General features: G+C 49.9%; 1 protein-coding gene across 1 annotated transcript in view; it reads left to right on the top strand.

The window, feature by feature from the left end:
- Positions 1–1,177: 1,177 nt before the first annotated feature.
- Positions 1,178–6,821, top strand: part of naaladl2 (N-acetylated alpha-linked acidic dipeptidase like 2) — a 471,898-nt gene continuing 466,254 nt past the window's right edge. Inside the window, exon 1 of the mRNA XM_076880772.1 lies at positions 1,178–1,547. The gene's annotated coding sequence lies outside the window, so the exon portion shown is untranslated. The remainder of the gene's footprint in view (positions 1,548–6,821) is intronic.

Raw genomic sequence — 6,821 nt, 5'->3', positions numbered from 1 at the left:
CAGCTAAAGATTTTCAAACAATAAAAACTAAACTAAAATAAGAAAATCCACTCTGTAAACTGCAACTAAACTGGAATTAAAACAAAAAGTAAGCTTTTTATAAAAATAAAACCTATTTAGAAAATACAAAACTAGCTCTCTAACTAACTACTAACTACCTCATTGTTTTCAATAGGTTAACGGATGAGGCTGAATTGTAATTTGTAGTTAGTGAAGTTTCTTTCTGCTGAAAGTGCTTGCTCAGAGTGGGTTGTTTGATTGTTAGGGTTTTCTCTGCATTATTGTAGGGTCTTTACCTTATGATGTAAAGCGGTTTGAGCTTTTGTCATTGCTACTATCTAAATAAATCTCAAAATCCTTGTAGAAAACTTTCAGTTTTTACCTTTGATGAAAGATCATTGTGATGATGATAAAGTAGCTGTCTGTGTAATAATGGGGTCATAAAATTCCCTTTCACTATTTATAAATCGCTTTGTTTTGAACCACTTACAGACCAGAACAATGAAGCAACTCTAATCAGTTATTCACAGATGGAATGGCTATGAGACTTTTTTAAAAGAAAAGAAAATTGTCTTTCTAACAAAGCAGACATGAAAGTGTCAATACAGTACATCTGTAATGGTGTAAACCTTTCAGAGCCTACTTGGACTGTCTCCAGTTGCCATTGTTATTGGAGCTCTACAAGCAGTTTCTTTAAGACTGTGCCCATATCCAGTGTCCAACCTTATGGGAGGAGCTCTGAGCTTGTTGTATGACTCACTCTTTACACCGCTTCAGTGAAAGCTATTGCACCACATTTCACAACAATTTATGTTCACGGTGCTTTATGGCATTTACAGTATACTGTTTTGTCTGTAAGATTTTTAAATTTGTATTGATTTATTTTGTTTGCTTCTTTTGCTTTGTTGTAGTGGTAGCAAAAACTTCTCATTTTTACAGTGAAAGCAAGTGTGCTTTCAGTACAGTGGCTACTGTGTGTAAGGTGTGTGTCTGTGTCTGATTACAGCAACCAATGTAAAACATAACCGCAGAGGATTACATCATAGAAGCTAAAAAAAGTGCCAATTACACAGAGACACACACACACCCTCTCGCACACACACGCACGTTATGCTGGCAACACAGCCAAACAGGTTAGTTGAATGCAGGTAAGAGAGGAGGAAGGACTATGCTAATGTCAGCACTTGGAGAGAGAAAAGCTAGCCTACTGTTAAACAGTTCAACTAAAACACAGCCGGGGTAAATTAACAGGTGTACGGGTGAGCAGTGAGGGCAGACATTTATCGTAGACGGGTAAATAGTCAGAAAGGTGTAGACAAGCAGTCACACAAGTTACCAAGCAGTGTGTTTTTTAGACAGGCAGAGTGTCAGGTAAACAAGCAGCCTGCTCTCCCTGTCTGCTATGGTGTTGTAGCTGGAGAAATACAAGCAGAGGCAGCAACACAGAAAAGAAGCTATTAGAAAGGTCTTTATCCTCTGCTGCCCCCTCTTTGAGACACACAGACTGAGGCTACTCCAAGGCTATTCAACCAACTCGGCTTTGAAAGGTAAATGTGTAGATTCAGTTTGCTTACATCTCAAACACTTGATCTGTACACATGACTGTGTATGCATGCACTTCATCCATGCTTTAATCTATCTGTGTGTTTACATGGAGTTGGTCAGATTCATTTAGTTTAACATGAATCTCTGTTGTTCTGAAACTCCAGTAAATGGTAAACAAGCTAAGAATATCCTGCTCCTTCTTTTTGAGTGGCAATAGGCTAGTTCAGATACATGCATATTGTCAATGTACTCTGTTATGTTTTTGCACTGAAATTAAAATCTACCTAAAATGCAGTGTGAGATTAATGGGAATAGATGTTTCTTAGAGTTGAGCAAGTTACTTCAGTTAAATTTGTTTTTGTTCCTGGGTAACCAAGTGAAGGCCAATGACAATGAGTATGTAGGCACACTGGTTACCATTGTTACAGGCATGGTCCTTTAAGGGTGAAGCCTGATGGGAAATGTATGCGGGTGTGTGTAGCGGAACTGCCTGTCGGGTGTGTGAGGGTGAGCGGAGAAGGAAAAGAAAAGTAACGGTTAACTACAGAAGAGACGAAGAGAAAGTAAATAAAAGGAATATAATAACTCCCTCGGCAGCCAAAGTTGTATCGGCGATGCCCGCTGTGAGTAAACTGTTTCAGCCCACTGTACGCGGTGTTCGTGCCTTGGAGGAGAAATAAAGGTTCGGTAAAGCAGTTTCCTACGCCTCCCTCGATCTTCTTGCTAGCGGAGTTGACCTGTATAGTAAGCTGTTGCCGGCTGCGAGTCAAGTAACTGCCAGAGGTTTCCTTACTACGGTTCGGGGCCGCGGATCTGGCGCGGTAACACTGGGGGCTCTTTTCCGGGATAAAACTCCGCAAAGCGCCGAGAGAGAGGGAGCGAACTTTCTTTTTCTCTTTTCCCTCGGACGACAGAGAAAATGGCGGCTCCGAGAGATGCTGAAGGGGATGGCATGGGAATGTACTTCAGTAAGAGCAGCAACCCATTTTTGCCAGAAACCCCAGAGAGTGGCACAGCTAATGTGGACCGTGCCACTTATGTAAACAATAGAATCCACAGCATCAACCCCTTCATCACGGACATAGAGTTAACGCCAGCGGCGAGCATAGCAGCAGTCTATACGACGGAGTTTGAGGCTGCATGGCATCTCACCCCGCCACCTTCAGCTCACACCAACCCTTTCTTAACACCAATAGCGAAGCAGAATGCAGTGTGCAGTGAGTTTAAGCAGTTGCAGTGCTCAGACTGCGAAGGCCCTGGTAACACTGCATCTACACCGCTCACAGTGGGACAGCATGGCTCGCATGATCACCCACCTCGGATTGTTACATCTCGGCCATGCAGCCAGCCATTCACCGCCATGAACTGTACCTGCAGTGTCCCTAGAAAAACGCAGTTTACTGAGCCAGCGAAGCTACCCATTATGCCGGGTATACCCCAACCTGCGCAGTACAGCTATGAAATGCCAGCTCAGGGCTATTTTTCCCCAACAACTCGCATGGCAATACCAGCACCAGATGGGGGGTGTGGGCTTTGCAAGCATGACCAGGGTCACAGTTCAAAACAAGCCATGCCAGGGCCACGCGGCTGTTTTCCTGGTGTAGTGCAAGACGGGGGTTTTGCAGATTGTAGTGCTGATGGACAGACGAGGGGCAAGGAGAAAATTCCCACATTACAACCAGACCATTTCGATGGGTCAGGGTCATGGAAAGACTTTCTCTATCAGTTCGAGACCTGTGCAAAGGCCAACTGCTGGACGGAGAACACCATGGCTGTCCAACTGAGATTCAGCCTGAGGGGCGCAGCTGGAGCCATAATCCACAAAAACCCCAAATCTGCTCGCTGGAGTTACCAGAGGATTGTGGAGGAGGTGGAGGCTGCCTATGGGCCGTGTTCAGAGCATGCAGCAGCCATTGGCATTGAGCTACGGCAGAGAATCCGGAAACCAGGTGAGGCCCTGCACACCCTCAGAGATGATATATACGAGAAGGTTTCCATTGTGTATGCCAACCGCTCCAAGCTGGAGCAGGACTGCATTGCTGTAGAGATCTTCACTAATGCTTTGGCAGATGCTGAAATGGTCCAGAAATTGTTGGAAGAACAACCACGCACCCTGGCAAGAGCCTATGAAATCGCCCACAGGTTCGAGACAACGAAAAGGGCCGCCAGGGCAGTCACACAGCTTATGCAGCCAGGGCCACGAGTCTCTACAGCACAGGGGACCCGAACAGCTGCATTACGGGAGAGTGTTCATATGCTAAGTTATGAACCACCGGAGAGGGCCCAAAGACCTATCCAGCGTGGGCGCCAAAGCTGGAGCACATCTAACAGGTCAAGCAGGAAGGAGGCTGTTTGCCATAACTGCTCCGGCATAGGACATCTACAGAGGAACTGCCCCTCTCCTCGCTCACCTGCCCAAAAGCCTGTAAAAGCTGCTAGAGGCCCAGCCCCTGACCCAGGCACAGTGTTCCACAACGGAGGCCAAGATGTGATGTGTGTCCAGATAGCAATACAGGGACGGGAAATACGGGCCTTGCTGGATTCTGGTGCACGGCGGAATGTGCTGCCCCTCCACTATTTTAACACCATCCCCGCAGAGTCAAGACCTCAGGTGCAGGCATCCATTGCTCAGACTCTACAAGGCATTGGTCCAGAGGGATTGGCCGTTCTGGGCGAGGTCAACCTGCCTGTACAGGTGGGGAGCGGTGTTGAAAATGTAGACTTTCTTTTGGCCGACATGGCTGAAGGCACTGAAGTTATTCTGGGGCACCCTTTCCTGCAACAATCGTGCGCTTGCTTAGACTACGGCCGCCAAGAGATAACCCTGTTTAATGAAAAGATACCATGTTCTGGCGTGGGCCCTCGACCCCAGGTGCTTGTTGTTAGGGTGGCACGCACTACGGTTTTGGAACCAGGCTGCGAGTATGTGGTCCCCGGGTTTTCCAGCTCCCACTGTGCCGCCCATAGAGACATGATGCTAAGCCCTACAAAGGGCTTTGTGGAGAAGCACCAAGTACTGGTAGCTCACGCAGTTGTGCAACCTAGTAAACCCTCTAGCATCCCAATCAGAGTCTTTAACCCTGGGGCCGCAGCTGTCACCTTAAAGCGTGGTGCCGTGGCAGGGGTTCTTCAGCCCGTGCAGGTCCTGGAGGGGTCGGGGGGTCGCCCACCAAGGGTCCTGGCAGCCCTCGAACTTAATGGTACTCCCCCTGCTTCTGTACCAAGCCATTTGCAGGCCCTTTACGCCGAGAGCAGCCCCGGTTTGACTCACGTTGCCCGCTACGATCTGGCAGGCCTGCTGAGGTCCTACAGTGATGTCTTCTCCACTGGCCCGAATGACCTTGGTCGCACTGGTGTTGTTCAGCATGACATCCTGACCACGCCATGGCCACCAGTTAAGCACCCGCCGCGCAGGATGGCAGGGGACAAACAAATAGCGGCCGACCAGCAAGTACAGCAGAGCTGGGAGGCTGGGCTAGCTCAACCTAGCAATAGCGGCTGGGCTGCTCCAATTGTGATGGTGAAGAAGAAGGACCAGAGTCCCAGACTATGCGTGGACTATAGACCACTAAATGAGCGAACCCTTAAAGACGCTTATCCCCTGCCACGCATCCAGGACACCCTTGACACGCTTTCTACTGCCAAGTACTTCAGTACACTAGACCTGACTTCAGGGTACTGGCAGGTAGAGATGACCCCCAGAGCCCGAAAAGCAGCTGCATTTTGTACCCGTAAGGGATTGTTCGAGTGGAATGTGATGCCGTTTGGACTGTGCAACGCACCGGCCACATTCCAAAGGCTTATGGACAGAGTCCTGGCTGGGCTGCAGTGGGAGACATGCCTAGTGTACCTAGATGACATCATTGTCCTGGGCCAGGATAGCACCCAGATGCTGGAGCGGCTCGAGCAAGTGTTCATCAGATTGCGTGGAGCCAACCTAAAACTGAAGCCATCTAAATGCTGCCTGTTTCGGGAGCAGGTGGCCTATCTGGGCCATATCATCTCTGCTGGAGGTATTTCCACGGACCCCCAGAAAGTCCAGCAGGTGACGGACTGGCCTGCACCGCGGACCGTCACAGAAGTGCGTCAGTTTGTTGGCTTAGCCTCATACTACCGCCGGTTCGTGGAGGACTTTGCCACAGTGGCTAAACCCCTCCACGAACTCACTAAGAAGTATGCCCGTTTTAACTGGACTGCCGAGTGCCAGGGAGCATTCCAGGAATTAAAAAGACGGCTTACGGCAGCCCCTGTCCTGGGTTACCCACTGGACCAGGGTGACTTCTTCCTCGACACTGATGCCAGCAATTGTGGGATTGGAGCGATTCTCTCCCAAGTGCAAGGGGGCGAAGAGCGGGTCTTGGCCTATGGGAGCAGGCGGCTGTCGGCTACCGAACAAAACTATTGTACGACCAGGCAAGAGCTTCTGGCGGTTGTGGCGTTCACTTCCCACTTCAGACAGTACCTGCTGGGTAGGCCGTTCACTGTCCGGACTGACCATAGCAGCCTCCGCTGGCTGACCAGGCTGAGGGAGCCCGAGGGCCAGCTGGCCCGCTGGTTGGAGAAGCTGGCAGAGTATAACTTCCAGGTGCTGCACCGACCTGGGAAAAACCACCAGAATGCGGATGCACTTTCCAGGAGACCCTGCCGCGCTTCATGCCCGTGCACACTCCCAGAGCCCACCATCAACAGCGACCGGTTCGAGCATAAAGGTGTGCAGTGTAACTTAGAGGACTGTGGTACTAGCATGACCCCCCCAGGGCAGCCCCCAGTGGGGGTAGTGGGGCCTGATGGTACCGATGAGAAAAGCCGGGTAGCAGAACCAGAGTGTGCACCCGTAGCAGCAGTGGACTGTTGTTCCAGTAGTAGCCACGACACCTGCCCAAATATCCACCTAGTGTGATGGATGAGTCCCATCACACTAGCTTGTTCAGTGGCTGGACCCCAGAACAGCTCTTGGCTAGCCAGAAGAACGATGTGGATATAGGCCCAGTTTGGGAATGGAAGGAAAAAGGGGAAGGTCGGCCCGTCTGGGCCGATGTAGCGGCATGCAGCCCCGCAACCAAAGCCTACTGGGCGCAGTGGAAGAGACTGTACCTAAAAGATGGAGTGCTGGTGAGGAAATTCCACTGTACAGAAAGTAATGTGTTTTTCCCCCAAATCCTTCTGCCTCACGCCTATCGTCACTCCGTAATGCAGCAGATGCACGATGGCCCAGTGGGTGGCCACTTTGGGGCAGAAAGGACCCTGGCACGCTTGAAGAATAGGTACTACTGGTA

This window comes from Maylandia zebra, linkage group LG23, assembly GCF_041146795.1.
Source record: "Maylandia zebra isolate NMK-2024a linkage group LG23, Mzebra_GT3a, whole genome shotgun sequence".
NCBI lineage: Eukaryota > Metazoa > Chordata > Actinopteri > Cichliformes > Cichlidae > Maylandia > Maylandia zebra.
Note: the sequence above shows the minus strand (reverse complement) of the source record. Positions and strands in the feature narration are given on the sequence as shown.